Consider the following 21,889-nt stretch of genomic DNA (forward strand, 5'->3'; position numbering starts at 1 on the left):
GGGTGGGAAAGGGATGATGAAGAACAGTGAAATAAATGAACAATGTGATGGCAACAAATATGTCTTGGTACAAAAATGTACTTAGCCTATGTATACTAAACTAACAAAAAAAGAGCAACAGCAGTATGTTCATCATCACATAAAAATAACACTGATTTATTTGAGCTGTTCTTATTAAAAAATAATGCTTTGTCAGTTGAAGTTGCAATCCAGAGGAGGTGTAGGCCAAAGCAAATTCACCCACTCCGGATTGTTGCTTCAAGGGACCGCAAGATGTTTCTTAAAAAAAGGTCATTTCCCAAAGTGGATAAATGACATGTTTGGGTGTTTTCAGTCAACGTTGGCGTTGACCGCTTCTAGCTATCGAATGGCCGACTGGTGTAAGATGGATAGCCTAACGTTAGAGAGATAAATGTAGGCTATGGTTATGTTAATAAAGCTAACAATGATGTTGTAACATGCATGCAGCACTGCCGATCTGATCTGAACGATTGATTCATTGTTACCATGGATCGGTATTGGGATTGATCAAGGGCGAATGTGAAATAGCAGCCACGAACTCAGCGGGTTATCCGAGATGCGGTAGCAGCGGCCAAAGCTCCTGCTGGCGGGGAGTGAAGCTCTTCAACTCGCCTGTCACTGGCTCCCTGGAGGAATTTAGCCTGGCTGCAATAACGTTATCGCGAACGGAATGAATACCATCTACTAGCAAACAAAACATGTTCAGTTATATTTAACCTGTTAAAACTAAGATGCCTGGATGAAAAAATAATTTGCTGATTTTGAAATCCATAGTCGACTACGGCTTTTGATTATTGAGTTGTTGCTTTAATGCAAATAAAAAATATATCTTTGTTACAACAAGTGTGTTCAAACCAGCAGATTTTCATGTGCATCTCATATTGTGGTTTGGCCGCCCTGAGGTGCTTCCCCGTCGGGGTCATCCCTATATTCCCCGGGTCCTATGTTCCCCCCCCCAAAAAAGGGTTTTATGTTCCCCGGATCCTATGTTCCCCGCGAAACGCAAAAGATAAATGTGATTACGCCTGATTTAATGCCAAAATAATATGCGCACATTTTTTTCACATGAAGTTTCAAAAATGTTGCATAAACTTGACATGGATCAGACGTAGCCTAGCCTATGTGATGTGCAACGTGTATCGCCTCAGTAGGCCGAGTGTGCCATTTCTTGTTTTCTTACACAATGCAATGATTATGCAATGGAATATGCGGGGTTGAATCTTTTTTTAATTATTTTTTTATTTTCTGAAGTTAGCCTATCACCAAATTAGATAACTGTTGTCTATATTTTTCCGTAGGCCTATGTGTGTGATGGCCTATTTATTAAACTTCAAGTGTATAGTGGTTGAGTGAGTATCATTTCTACTGCGAGCGGATCCTCTATCCAGAGATTTTCCCCCCCCAACGGATTTGCGCCTCTCATGAGCCATATCCCAACTCGCAGCAGGATGGGTTTGGACTGGGACACTGTCAACTTCACGAAGGCATCAAGCAGCTTCTCCATTCATTGACATAAAACCAATAGTAGGCTAGCCTTACAATCTAGAATAGCCTACATTATAGTCGGAGCTGCTTTGGGTAGCCTACTGAGGCGATATGCGTTGCGCATCACAGGCTAGGCTACGTCTGATCCATGTCAAGTTAATAAGCAACAGTTTTTAAACTTGATGTGAAATAATGCGCGCATGAAATCATGCAAGCCTCGCATATTTTGCACGGAATTCTGTGATTATTGTGGTGAAAATGCAACCTTTCTAAAATAGGTGCATAATCTACCCCTTTTGGCATTAACATGCGATGGAATAATCATGTTTTTCTTTAGCGTTTCGGGGACCTGGGGAACATATGACCCTTTTTCGGGGGGAACATAGAACCCTTTTTTGGGGGGAACATAGAAACCGGGGAACATAGGACCCGGGGAACATAGAACCCTTCTTGGGGGGGGGGGGCATCCCCGTCTAGGAGCGCATTGTCAACATAATAGGCAAGGCAAGTTTATTTGTATAGCACATTTCAGCCACAGGGCAATTCAAGGTGCTTTACATGAGACATTAAAAGCATTAAAACAAAATGCAAGACATTAGACATTTAAAACTAAAAGCAGGACAAATAGAGTACAGGAATAAAGGTTACAGTGCAGTATACAGATAAACATAACTCCTCTTAGAAAGCAGTGGCAAAAAGAAAAGTCTTCCGGCTCGTTTTAAAAGAACCAAGAGTTGCAGCAGACCTGCAGTTTTCTGGAAGTTTGTTTTTTGAATGATTTTTCACGGTGCCCACCCACATCCATTGTATGACCAAAACGGTGGTAGAGCAATTAACAGACTTTCTCAAAAGTGCTAGTTTTGATCTGAACCATTGTATATGATCATAAGTAACCTTAAAACAGGAAGGACCGGAAGTCCCTCTTCCATCATCTCAGCTTTCTCCTTCGCCCACCTGGCTCTCTCTTCTGCCCTTCCTCTCTTCGTCCATCCTCTGCCCTTGCCTCCGCCCTCCACTCCGCAAGAACCGTCAGATTTACACTTGCATTGGGCCATACTGAGTCATCAGCCAGTACCAGAACAATCATGATTCTCAAGCTGTGACGCACGAAAGCGATGATGATTATGATGATGTATAGAGACTGTCTAATGAAAAAGGTTGCTTAATCGTGATCATACTGTGGTCTAAACATACATGTCATGATGTTGAAGATGGTTACAGAAACATCTAAAGTTCACACTTGCTACATTTTGAACTCGTAAGACATAATCTGTTAACTCCTCAATGAAAAGTGTAAAAATGCATTTAGACAATTCTACCTTATTTTTGTTGGCACTACTGGATTTGTCAACCCTGGAAATGTAGGTTTAGCGGTTAAAATCAATGTTCCACCTTAAATGTTTACGGCAGCCATTTTGTAAATTCCAAGATGGCCACCACATAGATATCCGGACAAAAACATACATTTTCTGATTCCTTATACAATACCCTTTCCAAAAATGTATAGTTTTGCAAATCCCCCCCAAAATCCAATACATAATTAAAGCTGCTACGCAGCGATGAGGCGGGGCCAGGCAATTTCCGACAAGTTTAGGAGCAATAAGCGAGAGAATAGGAAGTCAACAAGAAAGTTGACATTCCAATGTTCATTTTGTACATTCGTATCGTATCGTAAAACATTTCTAAAACATTTTGATGCATTGTAAGCTCGATTTTGATAATTCAACAATCTGGTCAATGAGTTTGTGAATTACAGTCTGAAGATCCAGTGTAGCAAGTTTGGTGTTAATTGATTGAAAAATGTGGGATGAGATATGTTTATAAATTTTTACAGGTTTTGTTTGCTTTTCTTCATAATTGAACATTAACTTCAGCAGCTGTGTACTCAGTCAGTTGCCAATCAATCGATTTAGTCATTGTAATCCTCAGCTGGGGTTGGTTAGGGTTGCCAACAGCGATGTCTCCGATTCGTGGAGCTTGCGTTGGATTGTGGGTAATGTAGTTTTCTCTGTATGAAGTGTTGGTTTCAGAGGACAGATTTAAACATATTTTTAAAAAAAAATTGAGATAAAATTCTGAAAAAAAATCACACTACATCTTGGATGTACCATGGAGGTAGGTAGGTGTTAGCACAGAGGGAGGGGAGGCCACAGCCGCTTCGTGGAAGTGGTACGGGGCCTTGGACGAGGCGATGGGGGCCACCCATGCGGTTACACCGGTGGTCCTCATCTCCTCGTCCGCCCCGTGCCCTCCACCGGCTGTGGCCTCCCCTTCCGTGGAGCTGACCCAACCGAGAGAAAGCCAGGTGACGGCAGAGAGCAGCGGTGAGGCGAGGCCAGGGAGAGGACAGAAGAGGAGGAGAGAGAGTGAGCTGGAGCAGTTGCTGGAGAGGGAGAAGAAAGAGGAAGAAAAGAAGGATAGGGAGAGAGCGAGACTGGACAGACAGGCAAGAGGAGAAGGAGGCTGGACATAGAGAGGAGTGGAGGGCAGAGAAGGAGAGGATGGAAAAGGAGAGGGCAGAATGGATGAGAGAGAAGGCAGAATGGGGGAGAGAGAGGGTGCAGATGAAGGCAGAATGGGCGAGAGAGAAAGAAGGTATGAAGGCTGAGTGGAGGGAGGAAAGAGGATTGTTCAAGGAGAGGGAGGAGCGGTTAATGTTGCTCCTGGAAGCCGCCGTGAAGAAGTAGTTTATTTTTCATTAAATGTTTTTTTTCTTAAATTGGTCTGTGTCTCATTCCTTGTAATGTATTCCCAGTCAAAGGAGAACAAATGTCACTATACCTAAAACCAGTCATTAGAGTAAAAGAACATTCCTAATGGACATTGTAGTTTGTAATTGGGCATAAACGGAACACACATGTTGGTTCACAATGCTTCATTGGAATTATTGAGACGGTTATGAAAGCATCACTGTTTTTCAAATGTGTTTGACTAACGACTACTTGATAAGGGAGTTACATGTCCAAAGCTCTCTGCACGTTGAGTGTTTAGACCTTCCAAGTTACATGACGTATGTCCTCAATGTGTAGATATTACACTTTTTGTTGAAATTGTATACATCAAGAAGTAATACTATACTTTACATGTATAATGTAAGTAGCACAACATTTCTTGGATATTTTTATTACACAATGGTCTTCAAATATACTTTTGACTTGTTTATATTTGGTCAGATCATTAGCTTCCCTCGCAAAAGGTACTGACAGGAGACGCGACGAGAACACTGATCTGTTGTCTCCCAAAAAACTTAAAAGAACTGTTTACTATGTACAGTGCAAAATGAAACACAGACATTTAAATACAAATACATTTAAACAAATGTCTCAAGACAGTCTATGAGGAACTGATTGATGTTTAAAGCCTCAAGGCTGTCTATAAGGAACTGATTGTTTAAAACCTCAAGGCTGTCTATAAGGAACTGATTGTTTAAAACCTCAAGGCTGTCTATAAGGAACTGATTGATGTTTAAAACCTCAAGGCAGTCTATAAGGAACTGATTGTTTAAAGCCTCAAGGCTGTCTATAAGGAACTGATTGATGTTTAAAGCCTCAAGGCTGTCTATAAGGAACTGATTGATGTTTAAAACCTCAAGGCTGCCTATAAGGAACTGATTGATGTTTAAAATCTCAAGGCTGTCTATAAGGAACTGATTGTTTAAAGCCTCAAGGCTGTCTATAAGGAACTGATTGTTTAAAGCCTCAAGGCTGTCTATAAGGAACTGATTGTTTAAAGCCTCAAGGCTGTCTATAAGGAACTGATTGAAGTTTAAAGCCTCAAGGCTGCCTACAAAGGAACAAGGCAAAGCAAACTCATGAACTGACTGACTGACTGACTGACTGACTGACTGACTGACTGACTATTTATGGCAGGATGGGGTAGTCGTGCTCACCAAGAGCTGGGACCAAGGCAGCTGGTGCCGATGCTGCCGCTGCCATACGGTCTCTGAGGCCATCTCCAGGGTTGGGATGATCTGCAGCAGCAGGACCATGGCCACCGTCAAGGTCATCAACCTTTAAATGGTTAAATGCAATTACTGTAAGTCGCTTAGCAGACACAAAAAGTGACTGCTAAATAAATGACTAATGTAATGTTGGACAAAAGTGTCTGCTAAATGACTGATTTAACGTCACCTCCTCTGGCTCCATGATGTCTCCGTTCTCCAGGCAGAGGTTGTGCAGGACAGCACACGCAGCAATCACCTCCGCAGCCAAGGGCAACTTCACCTAAAAACACAGTTTTGCACTTTGAGATTTATTTCAAATGTAAAGTGTGTTACAAAGAAAATGTATTATTATAAAAAAAATTCTACAACGGAGAGTTGGGATACTTGATACGTGTTTTTTGTAAATATATATATCTAGTAACCGTTGTAGAAAAGCAATTGACTTAAATTACCTCCAGAGCCTTCAGAAAGATCCCCCTCCACCTGGTCTTCATCATCCCGAACGCCCTCTCTATGATGCACCGGGCTCTGGCATGCAGGGCGTTGAAGCGCAGACGCACCGGTCCCTGCACTGGCTCTCTGATATATAATAACAATATAATAATCATAAATGTAATACATGCTTTAAAGATAAAATAGTACACGTGATTATAAAAACAAGAACCAGAGTTACTGTAACTAACAAGAACATAAAGAAGCAAGGCTTCCTGTAAAAATACCTGTATGGCGTGATGAGGGCGACGGGTTCAGCCTGGCAGGGGTAGCCTCCGTCCCCGAGGAGGCACCAGCCCTCCGGCGGATACTGCCGGTGGACATACATGTCCGAGTTCTTCAGGACACACGGGTCGTGGGCTGATCCCGGAAAGCCAACAAGAATGTTGACAAACCATCCCTTGTGGTCACAGACAGCCTGCATCTGGATGGAGTGGTAGAGCTTTGGGTTGAAGTAGCTCTGCTGCTCTGCCGCTGGGGGGATGAAGCGGACATGCGTGCCGTCGATGGCTCCGGCCACACTCCTGAAGGCATGAGATCTGGCCAGGCGGGCAAACCCGGCCCCGACCTCCTCCAGCGCTGCCTCCGTGGGGTAGCGTATCACACGGCTTATGATGCGCTGAATACCCCTGCTGACTCTGTGGACCACATCACAGACGGTCGACCGGGGCATGTCAAAGGCCTCTGACACAATCCGGTAGGAGGTTGCACTGGCCAGCCAGTAGACAAAGACTAGCACCTATGTGTGAATGATAAGACCATTGTAAAGGGTGAGTACTGAGAAAAGCTCTAAATGCAATGAATTATTATTGTTGTTAATGCTATTATTATTAGCACCTCCATGGTCTTGCCCCATCCTCCCTGACCATCATCAAGGGTATCAATGAGGTTCCTCAGTGTCGGTCTTGACAGTCAGAAGTCCCTCCTTGTGTCCGCGCCGTCAAAATAGGTCCTCAACAGGGGGACGTGGAGGTTGACTTGGCTGTAAGGACCTCTGTCTTCCATGCGAGCCTACAGGGGAAATATTATTAGGCCAAACTTTAACTCATTTGCGCTTATGGCATATAATTGTCTTTACAATATGATAATAGATAGACAGATGTCATTATCTGTAGAGCTAAAAAAAAAAAAAAAAGTAACATTACAAAGCAGGCGTGTAGTGATGAGTAAACCCAGGTAGTTTACCCACCTCTTTAAAATGAGTTGAGTTTTATAGTACATGCGTGGTTACTATCAACTAGAACGTAGCTAGCAAGTTAACGTTCAATATTTACCTCAACTACAATAGCCCCAACCCAGCTACTGTCACCAGCACATGCGGGCTATCAACTAGCGTAGCTAGCAAGCTAACGTTCAATATTTACCTCAGCTAGAAGCATGTTGAGAACAAATCTCATGACGGCTCTTCTCCTTGCAGCGCGAACACGTCTTCTCCTGGCGGCAGCAGCAGCCACACATCCCATGTCAGGAAAAGGCAACATTTTCGTGGATAATACACAAAATGATCACAAAAAACACCAGATAACTTTTACCACAGGTTCGCGGTCTGAGTAAACAGTATCGTAACCCGTCGTAGCCCCGTCACTTCCGCTGGATGACTCGAATAGCATGCTGTATTTTCTCGCATACTACACGCGTTTTGTGGAACAGTAGGTACTACAGATGTGGGAACATAAGAATGTAACTTGACCCGCGGTATTCTAACAGGCGCTTTACGGCATTCCGCACCACCGCTCGCCTGCCCATAGGGGCGCAGTAATACCACTCATTGACCCATTGCTGTAGCTCATCTCGCACATTAGATGAGCCTACCGTTCTCAAACTCCTTGTTCTCTGTCTGGTTGTAATTTAATTATTACGAACAAAGCCTATCTATTTATAGTTTCTATCTCTGTAACTGTCGCCGGGTCTATATCTGTTAACTGTCGGGACAAGTAGAAGTTTAATACATTAGGCTGAGTGCTCTCATATGGAACATGGCATCAGGACGAGTAAGATGGCTAACGGAGCTGACCAGAGATGTGTTTGAAATGGTTCACTCACTCCCTCCCTATTACCATGGATGTATTGAGTGCGACTCATAGTGAACTACATGGGGAATGATTTAACAGTTTTGGGACACTACATGGAATATAACTGCGTAAGATATTCATGACTCAAACAAGCAGACGCGCCGATCACTGATGGCAGCAGGTTGAAATATCAGGTAGTATTCAGGTTCCATGTTTAGTTGAATGATAAATCCCATATAAATGGTTGGAATTCTAATGATGTGCAAGTGTGATTTTGTCAACTTTAGTGCAGTCTGCTAATAGCAGGCTGTGAAGCTGCACGATAAGACCGTGATAGCAAGTTAGCTCACGACAGCAGCTTCCATAATATTAACGGTAGCTGTCGGTGGCTAAAAAGCAGATAGCTAACTTTACAACGATGATTCCTGTAGCTATTTTGATTTTGATGCTATTAGTTCAACTTCTGTTTCTCGGGCAGGAACGGAGACGAACTCGCATTAGCAGCAAAGCAGCTAGAGGAATGATCTTAACATTAGCTAACTGCTTTAGCTACTGCTAGCTACCGTCTTCTTCACTTCTCCTTCGGTAAAACATGACACCGTTGTGTTGTGGTATTGTGGAGGGCTTAGGCAGAAGCAGGAAGAGAAACCACTTTAGCCCCATATAAGTAAAATAATGGTCTCATAAGCATTTTCGATTGTAAAATTGTGTTCACTTGTTTTAGTTTGCAAACATATGCAATTTTCTTAGCATATCTACTGGCTACATGATAACATAGGTTTCAAGTTTCGTGCGAGCAAGTCGTGCCTGCAAGCCAGGGAGAAATGACAGGAGACCGTGGCGGGGCTTAGAACCAGAGGGGTGCGCGAGTGACATTTGGGCCGAATCATCATCTTCATCCGCTTATCCAGGGTCGGGTCGCGGAGGCAGCAGCTCCAGCAGGGGGCCCCAGACATCCCTTTCCCTAGCAGCATCAACCAGCTCTGCCTGGGGAATCTTTAGCCGCTCACAGGCCAGTGCGGAGATGTAGTCCCGCCACCTAGTCCTGGGTCTACCCCGCGGCCTCCTCCCAGCCGGACACGCCTGGAACACCTCCCTAGGGAGGCGCCCAGGAGGCATCCTCACTAGATGCCCGAACCACCTCAACTGGCTCCTTTCGACGCAAAGGAGCAGCGGCTCTACTCCGAGTCTCTCCCGGATGACTGAACTTCTCACCCGATCTCTCAGGGAGACCCCAGCCACCCTCCGGAGAAAACTCATTTCGGCCGCTTGTATCCGTGATCTCGTTCTTTCGGTCATGACCCATCCTTCATGACCATAGGTGAGGGTGGGGACGAAGATAGACCGGTAGATCGAGAGCTTTGCCTTTTGGCTCAGCTCTCTTTTCGTCACAACAGTGCGGTAAAGCGACTGCAGAACCGCACCAGCTGCTCCGATTCTCCGGCCAAACTCCCTCTCCATGGTTCCCTCACTCGTGAACAAGACCCCCAGATACTTGAACTCCTTCACTTGGGGTAAGGACTCATTTCCTACTCGGAGCGGACAGGCCACCGGTTTCCTGCTGAGAACCATGGCCTCAGATTTAGAAGTGCTTATTCTCATCCCAGCCGCTTCACACTCAGTTGCGAACCTATCCAGAGAGTGCTGGAGGCCGCAGGCAGCTGATGCCATCAGGACCACATCATCTGCAAAAAGCAGTGACGTGATCCCCAGCTCACCGAACTGCAAACCCACTTCCCCCCGGCTACGCCTCGATATCCTGTCCATGAAAATCACAAACAGGATTGGTGACAAAGCGCAGCCCTGGCGGAGGCCAACACCCACCGGAAAGGAAGACGACTTACTGCCGAGGACCCGGACACAGCTCTCGCTCTGGGTGTACAGGGATTGGATGGCCCTAAGTAGGGACCCCCTCACCCCATACTCCCGCATAACCCTCCACAAGACCTCTCGGGGGACCCGGTCGTAAGCCTTCTCCAAGTCCACAAAACACATGTAGACAGGTTGGGCAAACTCCCAAGCCCCCTCCAAGATCCTTGCGAGAGTGAAGAGCTGGTCGGTAGTTCCACGACCAGGACGAAATCCGCATTGTTCCTCTTCGATCTGAGGTTCGACTATCGGCCGGACCCTCCTTTCCAGCACCTTGGAGTAAACTTTCCCTGGGAGGCTGAGTAATGTGATGCCTCTATAATTCGCACACACCCTCTTTGGGCCGAATGAACAGGTGAAATGAAAGCTCTCGAAGAGATCTTTCTAATGCTATTGGTCAGCTTTGTATGTAGTTTTAATGTGAAAGATACATCTTGAATGCAGTCAAGACAAATTATTTTGCCTCTTAACTTTTGTCAAACCCCCTGGTTCCAGTCAATTGGATTATAGGCTATAGGTACAATGACGTTACCTTATGAACACAAATAGCTTAACCTATAGGCCTACATAAAAACAATAGCCTAAAACCATGTTTATTTACAATGTATTTTCTTTCATTGATAGCATGCCAATAGTTAGGGTGAGGAATGACGCGCGGTCTCTTTAGCCCTGAGACCATCATCAGGCAGGCAGCTCAGGAGGTCGTTGGCTATATATATTATTATGATATTATGTCTAATAATACATTCGTTGAAAGTACACAGGCTGATCTACTATACGGAATTGGACCGAGGAGTGTTCTCATATGGAACTAGGCTGCACACGCCCGCCCCCGACAAGAGCTGAATTGTAGTCAGCTTTCCCCGCTGCGCGCAGGACGCGTGTGTCCCCCGCTGATCCCAGCGAGAATGCAGGCGGAATGTCGCTCCCCGTCTGAAACGGCCTTGACTCCTGGAATCCCAAGGTCTTTCATATTGAAATTCTCTTGATGGTCTGGTAAGTTGCGAGACGTGTTAAAGGAAAATGCTCGTTTTTGACAACTGACGTGAATGGACGCCTTCGGTTCTGTTACAATCTTCAAATGTTCTTTGTTCAGTAAGCTGACGTCGAATCAAACAGGCACTGATAACTGAATTAAATGCAACAGGCTTTATTTGTTTGTATAATCAGTAACAGACAATTAAAACCGGTAGTCTCTCGAGAGATAATACACACGACTGATGTTTGGCTGGGTCTTATATACCTTATCTGAGAACACCTGCTTTCTCATGCAATGTTGTTTCTTAGCCTGACCCGTTATCTGGTGTATAGCACCTGGCTTCAAATGCTGTGTAGTTTCTTGGCCTCTTGGCTCATTACTGATCACGGTCAATGTTACTTTTGGGCCACAGCTGCGTTCCCACGGATCCTCTGCTCTTGCCCCCTCCCTTACAGAACAAACTGTCTCGTCATGAAATGCTGCTTCTGGCCTAAACTGACTCTAAGAACAGACACATAATATAATCTGGATTAGAACAAAGGTTCGAGCTTAGTTAGGCAAATTAATACACGACATTTCCCCCCTTTGTGACTATAGAGTCACAGATCAATATTCATATAACAGAATGATTAAAAACCATAATAAAAAAGTTAAGTATAAGAGTTACCAAACTAGAGGCCAGATAAAACTTCATTCACAATGATTTATATAGTCTAAAAACAATCACATAGTAATAGTATTGGCCTCAAAATATCAAAGATACAAACTAATATGATATAGCTTACTTTTAGATGCTCATCAGTTACTTTGTAGGCAAAAAATGGTTTATTCTAGCACGCCTTCTGGCCACACTTAATGCCATTAGGCAGATTAATGATCCTCCATTGCCCAAAAACAATCACTCCTTACCATCAAGCGTTTCACTGACAGAGCCGCGCGGGTTTGATTCCTAAGAACCCACCATTGCCCGGAAACCCCAGACAGCTACGGCAACCTTTCAGCGAGAAGCCTCATAAACCACAAAGTAACTGAAGTTCCAGTGCTTACATTGTAACCTCCAGTGTGAATATAAGATTAAACAGTGTAATACCAAACAGCCTTAACGGCAATCACAGTACGCTCTTAATGCATGTCATGTATTATAGTAGGCACAACATCATTGGCAGTGTTTTACTTAATGATTGACAAACTTATTGTAAACAACTTAAAAACATTGTGCACTAAAATTGACTCATGTGTGGTGGTGGAACTGCCACGCTATAATACACATTGAATACTGAAGTGGGGTGTAGTGAGGTTACATGAATATAGTCCCACAATTACCCATTACTGGGTGATGCTTTTCAGATTGGGCCGACTTTGCCCTTCAGCCGACCATCTCTCGTCTGGATGACCCGCTTGAGTGACTGGACGTCCCCCTTGAGTGACTGAAAGCCCCCCTCGACCCCCTTCACCGTGGTGATGAGCTCTTTGAGGACTTCAATCACTTTGTAAGTCTCTCTGGCTGGCTGCGCTCGATAATTTTGACGTGCCTTCCCTCGGCCACGCATATAACGCACCTTTTTCTTGCCTGCTTCACCAGGGATCCTCCTAGTGAACTCGACGAACCTGGATTTTGGCAACTCGGCCAAGGCCTCTCTGACTTCCCAGGTGTCGGGAAAGTCATCCATATCCACTTCCCCTTCTGACATAAGTGCTGTGTGCACCCCATACTCAGATTCGTCATCTGTGTCAGAGTGGTGTGGAGTTGTGGGAACTGGTGAAGTGACGGGGCTTGTGGGGGTCCAGATGGGAGAGGGAGGGGTCTGAGTTGGCGCTGGGGTCTCAGAGGGCGCTGGGGTCTCAGATGGCGCCGGGGTCTTCCTGAAGTCCCCCCCCCCTTTTCCCTGCAGTGCAGTGTAGTTACGAGCTCTCTGTTGAGTTGAACCGCCCCCAGCGGTCGGGACCTCCGTAGTCAGCAGTTGGTACAGGATGGACTCCGTCTCTCTTTGGCCCAGACGGGACGGGTAAGGGGCCATCCTTGATGGACCTGGTGCAGATCTCGGGCTGGTTGAACCGGTGCCACCAGCGCTCCATGTGGTTCTCCCTGTAACGGTGTAGGACTGCCTACCATACACTGCTTCTATCTGGACTGGGGGCGTTATACCAGGACCGACAGGTGCTGGTGTGTGTGGCAGGAATTCTCCCTGAACTGGGGTAAACCGACCCGTAGAACCCTGAGCTCGGGCTCGGGTTTGGTAATAGCTATTCTGACTCATGTCTGGCAGATATTGGCCTATACTAGGAAATGTGGGGATTGGCCAGAACTGCGGATCTTCCTGGGGAGCAAAGCTAGATGTAGAAGTGGGGTATTCTATTTTGCGCACTGGCGGCAGGTTGCGGTAGACAGCCGGTGTCAAGGATACAGTTTGGGGCCTGATCGGACTGATATCTATCTGGGGTGCTGGTAGGGGTTGGGTCTGCATGGCCTGGGACTGGACCGGCTGGCCAAAGGGCTGCTGGGGTAGGCCAACGTTGTCCCTCCAGTAGTTTCCCTGGTCCATGATTTTCTATCAAACAATTACTCAGAGTTAGATTTGCAGTCATTGGTCATACACAGAGATATCCATCATTCTGACCCATTAATCTAAGCCCACCATTGGTCGAGCTCTTCCATATTGGAATACAAATGGTCACACTCTTGTGGTTGGACTATAGCATCGTCTGATTGTAAGATTGACATTTGATCTATTTGGCTTTCTTCCTCCAACCTAACTCTGCGCTGTTGGACCTGTACCATAAATTGACCAATGGTTATTTTTGATACCTGTTTTAACGCTAGGCTAGCAACAGGCACTACGCAACATGCTGTTATTAATATAATCAAAAGGATACAGGCTACCACTATCCCTACACCCCTCAAGACCTTGCTCCATGACAGATTTTTAAGCCAATCCCACCATTGTTAAGTTTTGGTGTTCCAGTTAGAATTAATCACATGTTCATCACGTAATAGTTTGAGTTTGGACAAAGCCGTTGTAAGGTTCCCTCCTTCTCCAGTGTGCATAGGTATTACTGAACAGCATTCTTCACCTATTTGTTGGCATACTCCCTGATCTTCGGCTAGGAGTGTTTCAATTACAAACCTATTTTGCAGAGCCATAAGAGATACAGCATGCAGTTGTTCTCTCACACCCTCAAGCGCGCGTATGGTGTAATTAATAAACCTCTGTTGGTTGTACCACATGTAATTGATCCACCTACTGTTACGAGCGAGGTACTGCGCGTTAATTATTTGTCCGTAAAACGGTACTGACCCTGCGATTTGCCCTGAAATTATCCAGGACTCGCTTATGGCTTTATGGTCATCGGGCGCACCAAACGGTTCTTGATTCCATGCTATGTAAACCTTATCATCTGTTTTCCATTTTTGGCCAATGTCTCTCTTTTTCCTCTCCCCTGATAATGTTGATGGGGCTAAAACTGTTATTTTCCCTGTTAGCATTGTGGGTGCACAGATCCCTTCCCAGCTGTTTGGAAGGTGAGTGCGAATTTGCTCATCTTTTTCACATATCCAAAACATGTCCCCTATTGGGACGGTTCCCCCAGAATAATCTGGAATTGCGTATTGTGAGATTTGCGTCTCCTCTAGCTGATAGATAACCTTTTTCCCATTTACTACTAGTTGTTGACATTGGAAATTTGCCTTCTTTGTGGTATTACATAGTTTGAGGTACTCTGTTTTGTTTCCGTTTCCACTTTTGTCGCTTGGGTACCATGTTATGTTTCTACACTGCACTAGACCCTTTCGGTCGGTTAGTTTTGGAGTTGTACGTGTGACCGTTTGTCGCAGCTTTTCTCCTCTCACTATACAGAAAGGAAATACTAGGTCCGGTGGAATTCTCACTACCGGAGGTAGAGGGTATTCTTCTTTTGACGCGGCGGATATATTTAATCTAACCGGACATACTTGTGTATCTTGGCTCCAACCGACGGTCTTTTGATTGTGGCGTCCTGCCAAAAACATGGCACATGGTGCAAAGCAATGTTCGATTTTTGGACATTCTCCTATTTGACTTCCTGGAATTGGTCTTAAACTAGGCAACCTTTTAGCATTATAGCATGCCACACATGTTTCATTACTCACTTGTCTGGCAGAGAAGTTTAGCCACTGGTAGAACATATTTGAGCCCCATTGTGTTGTTTTCACCCTGTTGATGGTGACAGCCCTACCCCCTGACACATCCCTTCTCTGCCTGTAAGTCCCAGTAAGCTTGACTACTCTCTTAGCTTTTGCCAGCATCATGATTCTCCCATTGAGTGTGTCCTCACAGTGTGCTGGCAGGCGGCAGATGACCGTAATGGTTATTGACCCTGTTGTGGGGCATTTGTCTCCTACTGCCCAACTATAGATTCTGGTTTTCTCTGAGGTTACAGTCAGTGCCAGATGTCTTGGGACAACTTTCGTGTATGTCAGATTTGTCTTTTTCCCCATGACCATTTTCCCTTGATCTGCAGCCAATACCCCTGTGGCCAGAGCACATCTTGCCAATGTCTCTTTTTCTTCCTTGGTGTATGTGTGGTTTAGGAATCTGTCAGGCATGGGTTTTTTGGTGGATTCCTGGGATGGCCTGCTGCTCTGAGGGGGGTCAACATAGTGCATTCTGTATGCCAGTATCATTAAGCATATTGCTGATATTAACATAAAGAGGCTACCCCCCAATACCCACAGGTCAACCTCATCCTGCTTTCCCTTTCTCATCCCCTGCCTGTTCTGTTTCTTCCCTGGCCTAGGTTTCGACATTATTTTTAACTCTATTTTAAGTGTCTGTCGTTCATCGTCTTTCTGGTCCACTGCTAGTGGATCGACTGCTGGTGGCGCTGTTGGTTGAAGTGCTTCCAGTTGAAGCGCTCCCTTTTTCTCCTCGTCCGGCCAGTCTTTGAGATCGCCTGACTCCCTGAGGGGAGGCATCGCCTTCCCCGTCCCGGTGTTGTTCATGCTCCTGCGGGGCGGTGTCACCTGCCCCTTTCAACCCCGGAACTGTTGCTCTTCTTCTAAAGGCTTCCTGTGTCCTTTCAGGATCTTCTGCTCTGCAGCAATGATTTAGGTGGAACCAAAACTTCTTACCGTCAACTTTTACGGCTGTTCTGGTGGCTAGTCGGACTTTGAATGGTCCGTCTCGTCTGGGCTCGTTCCACTTTCTTTTGAACACCTTCACGTATACCCAGTCTCCTGGAGAGATTTTCTGCAGTTCCTCAGCGATCTCCGCCTCTCTCTCCTCTGTGGCTCCTTTCACCTGTTGGAATACAGCTTAATGGATTTGAGTTAGCTGCTGTAGGTAGCTTTTCAGCTCCCTTTCCAATTTTTCAAGAGAGGGCCCATCGATGGGGCCCCTCGTGTGCGGCACTGGCATGGGTCGACCCGTTAGCATTTCATGCGGGGTTAAGTGTGTTATTCGGTTACGCCCAGGCCACACCAACTGCGTGACTGCGTTGTGTTGCACCGGAAGTTCCAGTCATTTCCAATGTAACGCTGCGTTTTCCCAACAGGGTTGCGTTCCGAAGCGTATGCGCTGCATTTCGGATCACGCAAGCGTTGGATTTATCGAACGCTTGCATCAAATCCACTGCATAGATCTGGCCGGAAGTATCATAGAATCACTGGCCAGGCGAACATTTCAGGACAGGTGTCATGGCGGACGTCCAAGCGGGGCAGAGCGAGGGAGTTTATAAATCAAATATTGGCTAAATATGTCCATGGAAAAATTATTTCTTCCGACAGATATCTTAGTTATAACGACACAGAACTACAAATGCAGTTTTGTGTTGATACGTGAGGCAGAAATTCAATTTCGAAAAATCTCACGATCTCGTAGCTAACTGGTAACGTTTACCTCTATGGTTGCCCTATTGTGAGCGAGAATTGAATCACTTTTTGGGCTATATAGCATCACGTACACCATAGGCTGTATATATATATATCATATACGACTATAAGGCTATATATAAAATATTTATTTAAAAATGTGTCAAATACTGATCTAAAAACTGCATCGGCAGCCTATTATGTTGTCTCCCGCCTATATTCGAATTGTGGAGGGAGTTAATACTAATATAAATAGACACAACAGAGCCGGTTCTCACATCTTTCAACAATGAGACCAGTTCTGAAGAGCGTGCTGAAGATAGCGATGCTAGACGACCAGCCACCGCCAAAGCGCCGGCGGTCTGTGTGGGTCCAGCCGTATATCACTGCCCGTAAAGAAGCCGGAGAGTACCATCGTCTGGTCCAAGAGCTTCGGCTGAATGGAGAGGAGTTTCGGAGATACTTTCGCCTCGACCGGGGTCAGTTTGACCATGTCCTCCAAATGGTTGGATCCAGAATTGAGAAGATGGACACCAACTACCGGGAAGCTATCAGCCCAGCTGAACGGTTGGCGATTTGTCTCCGGTAAGTCAGGCCCCGAGAGCTGATTGTAGATAACCATCATCAAGAAAAGAGAGACCGGCACTCACGGTAGGCTATAATGAAACTATGCCTTTTATTAGGGCAGAAGATCGGACGTTTCGGCGCTTGCCTTTTTCAACAATCTTTGGCTTTGTTGAAAAAGGCAAGCGCCGAAACGTCCGATCTTCTGCCCTAATAAAAGGCATAGTTTCATTATAGCCTACCGTGTGCCGGTCTCTCTTTTCTTAAGTATCTACCCTCCAGGCACCCAGGCTGTTGTATATACGGGAGTTGTGCGCTTTACTTATATTTCAGATAACCATTATTAAAATCATTAATGTCTAGATGAAGGCTAGCCTATATTCTATCGTATGCTACTGCATGTGTGTGCCTGTGGGCTTTTGTCTGTGCCCAAGTGCAGTGCACTGGTAGAAGCGCTGTTTGAACCACACGGGTAGCCTATTAATTGTGATGGATCCAGGAACTTAAAAATGATAGATAATAATACACTGCATTTACATTAATTAAAATCCTAAGACGCTTACAGAATCAGATCTGATTTTAATGAATGTAAACATAATCTATTATTATCTATAATTTTAAATGCCCTGCCCTAAAATACCCCTGCCCTATAGGACTATCCCGGCTCTAGACTAGCCTACCCCTGCCCTATGGGACTATCCCTGCCCTAGACTATCCCTGAATAAATAACCCCTGTAGTAGGAGGCATTTCTGTCTGTGTATAAACGATAAGGTGTATGTGTGGTTCAGGTAGCACTGTCTGCACATAATAAAACTAAATTATCTCTCACGTAGGCACACATACTGTACACACACAGCACAACACTGTTATACACTACCCTACAAAAATGCATCCTAAACTATAACATTCTTTTTCAGATTCATGGCAACAGGGGACTCCTTCAAGACAATTGCCTTTAGCTTTAGAGTGGGACGGTCCACAGTGGCAGCCATTGTTCCCTCTGTGGCGGAAGCTATTTGGGATTGTCTGGTAGAGGTTTACATGCCTGTCCCCAAGGAGGAAGACTGGAAGGCCATTGCTGCGGAGTTCAAGGAGAGATGGGATTTTCCCAACTGTGTAGGCTCCATCGACGGGAAGCACATTGTGATCCAGGCTCCACCAGGCTCCGGGTCGCAGTACTTCAACTACAAGGGCACCTTCTCCATCGTGCTCCTGGCCATTGTAGATGCGAAGTACTGCTTCCGTGTTGTTGATGTCGGTGCCTACGGCAAAGGGAGTGATGGGGGTACTCTCCGCGACTCTGCCTTTGGACAGGGACTACGCGACGGCACTCTGGGAATTCCACCACCTGTACCTCTCCCGGGGGCTGAAGACCTGGGACCCATTCCCCATGTGTTCGTCGGCGATGAGGCCTTCCCTTTGAGATCCAACCTCATGAGGCCCTACTCCGGACACGAGCTGCCAAGACAAAATCGAGTCTTCAACTACCGACTATCCAGGGCAAGGATGGTGGTTGAGTGCACGTTTGGGATTCTGGCAGCCCAGTGGAGGATGTATCGGCGGGTCATTGCTCTCCCCCCAGCAAAAGTGGAAGCCTGCGTGAAGGCCACGTGTGTCCTCCACAACTACCTGAAGAGGACAGCCCAGGAGCCATCAACGACATGGGAGGTGGACAGGCCATGTAATAATCTGCAGAACATCACCAGGGCAGGCACCAACAACGCTGCCAGGCAGGCACTCGAAGTGAGGGAGAAGCTGACCAGGTTCTTCATGTCGGCAGTAGGAGAAGTCCATTGGCAGCACACAGTGGAGTGAGGCACACACTGCAATTCATCCAGTCAAAACCAAAAGGTCCTTTTAAGGACCAACCACCATTATCCATGAAGAGCAATTGTTTTCAAAGTGTCATGCCTCATTCTTTCATTACATTTTACACAACACTCAAAAGGGCATTATATAATCATTTGACATGACCGGGTTGATAACTAAGGTATTACAGTAGTCATTTACAGTAGCAGACACCTTTATCCAAAGCCACTCAGTGTACCACTACTCACCAGAACCCAAAGTTTACAGTATGTTCTACACTTATTTAAGGACTGAACATGAGATTGGGCTATAAAATGATGGAATCTGATGCACAAACATAATGAAAAATAAACTTTATTAATTAAAGATTATATCTTTAATCAACAATTAAATTACCTTGTGGTAATTAATAACAATTACCACAACGCAGAGGATATCCCCATATCTGTAAGAGAAGAACACAAACAGGGTTAGGCTACATATAGGTTAATTAGACATAAAAATGAATGAAATTGATATATTGAGGACAGAAAGTTATTTGAGGGGTGCAGTGATATGTGCAAACCAGCCCAGTAGGTGGCAGTATTAATATTTTTAATGTCTTGTTTTCATTTGTTGTAGTTTAGTAATAACTTTAATAAACTCATAGTGACACTGAATGGACTGGTAGGCATAATACAATAGGGTGAATAAGAGGAAAACCATCTCATGCTGTGTGGAAGCTGTAGGAGGGAGGCTGGGGGTTGGAGGCTACGGTAGACGGTGGGTCTGGAGGATGGAGGTAAGAAGAATAGAGTTACATAGGTTACTTGGAACAGAAAATGAAACTACAGTATATTGAGGATAAATGTACAGTATATTGAGGATACAAACTTACCACCAAACTCTGCTTCATAAAGGACCAGTTGGATTTTCACTTTCACAGCTGCCTTCTTCTGCAGTGAGAGTCTTTTCAATGTTGGCACAAGGCTCTGGGTATATAGCATGTCCTCATCCGTCACCTTGGCCTGTTCGGCATCCCTTTCAACCGATTCCAGAAGCCGCTGCTGAAATTGATTCAGAGGGATAGGCTGGTGGGACCGATGCCGTCTGTTGCCCGGCAGTGGTGGTGGCAGGCCAGGGGAAGGTGTGGGGCCTGTGGCGGAGGTGACAGGCATGGGGGCAGTGGCTCTGGGAGTAGCTGGTAAGTTGGCAGTGGACACAGGTAAGGGACCAGCAGCTGGTAAGTTGGCAGTGGACACAGAAATAGGGCCAGTAGCTGGTAAGTTGGCAGTGGACACAGAAATGGGGTCAGTAGCTGGTAAGTTGGCAGTGGACACAGAAATGGGGTCAGTAGCTGGTAAGTTGGCAGTGGACACAGAGATGGGGCCAGTAGCTGGTAAGTTGGCAGTGGACACAGAGATGGGGTCAGTAGCTGGTAAGTTGGCAGTGGACACAGAGATGGGGTCAGTAGCTGGTAAGTTGGCGGTGGACATGGGTGAGAGGCTGGCTGCTAGTAGGTTGCTGCTGGTGGCCCTTGGCTTTATGAATGGATCTAGGAAGCATAGGATTTGAAGGAACCTCCAGGGCTGTTGGGTTGTAGCTGCTGCTCCTGATCTCTTCTTCTCCTTTTCCTCTCTCTTTTCCTTTTGGTAGCGATCCCCCAGCCCACGCCACTTCTTCCTACAGTCGTCTTCTACACACACACACACACACACACACACACACACACACACACACACACACACACACACACACATAGTTAGCTGACTTGAATGCCAACATGGCCATTTAGAACTTGTCCAAAACAAATACTAACAGACAGACAGACTAAAAATTGTTACATTAAGCCTAATTTATGATGTATAAGACAAGCTATGGCTCATATAACGTTACACACAACATGGTATACATTTATACTGTTATTTTATGTGTGTCTCTGAGCCAGCTTGTCTTATACATAAACTAGCCTTTACTTATGTATGTACCGGTAGCTAGATAAATGCCAGATTTGGAAGCCTATTCAGTAACAATTTGGGCGCTAAAAACGTGACCGCTGACTTTTTTCAACACTAGCAATGGATGAAATAGCTAGCTACGTTAGCTAGCCAGAATAGATTCACGAAAACTGAAGCTAGCTTACCTGGAAGACCTACAGTTGTGGCCACTTGCCTCCACGCCGCATTTTTCATGTTTAAATTGCGATAGGCATCACAGCTGCTGTCATAAATACAGCGATGCCCAGAGACCGCAATAATCAAGCTCTCCTCAATATTGGGCATTGCTGTCTCGTCCTTCTTCGGTGGCGCTGTCTCGTCCTGCGCGCACAGCTGCATTCAAATAGTGACGTATGCTGCGTTCAAGTAGAGAGGGCGGTTGCGATACGTTCAACGCAGTCACGCAGTTGGTGTGGCCTGGGCGTTAAAACTTGATCTCATACTCATTAGTGCTATTGGTAAAGCTTGCAACCAGTTCAGCTGGCTGTCTTGCATAATTTTTGCTATCTTTGCTTTCAGCGTGCCATTCGCACGTTCTACCCTACCTTGGCTCTGTGGGTGATATACGCACCCATATCTCTGCCTGATTCCCAGCATCCTGAAAGCTATTCTGGCTATATCTGCCACAAAGGCTGAACCGTTGTCTGAACTTAATGTGTCCGGGATGCCAAACCTGGGGAATACTTCTTTACACAAAAATTTTGCCACTGATCGTGCATCTTCTCCAGCTGTTGGAACTGCTTCTATCCACCTACTAAATCTGCAAACTACTACAAGAATGTATCTCATTTTCTGTATTCGCATTGTCATGTCTACGTAATCAATCATTAAGTGCCGAAAAGGTCCATCCGGAACTGGAATATGTGCTATTGGGGCTGAAAAAGTTTTTCTAA

This window comes from Borostomias antarcticus (assembly GCF_949987555.1).
Source record: "Borostomias antarcticus genome assembly, chromosome: 35".
Taxonomy (NCBI): domain Eukaryota; kingdom Metazoa; phylum Chordata; class Actinopteri; order Stomiiformes; family Stomiidae; genus Borostomias; species Borostomias antarcticus.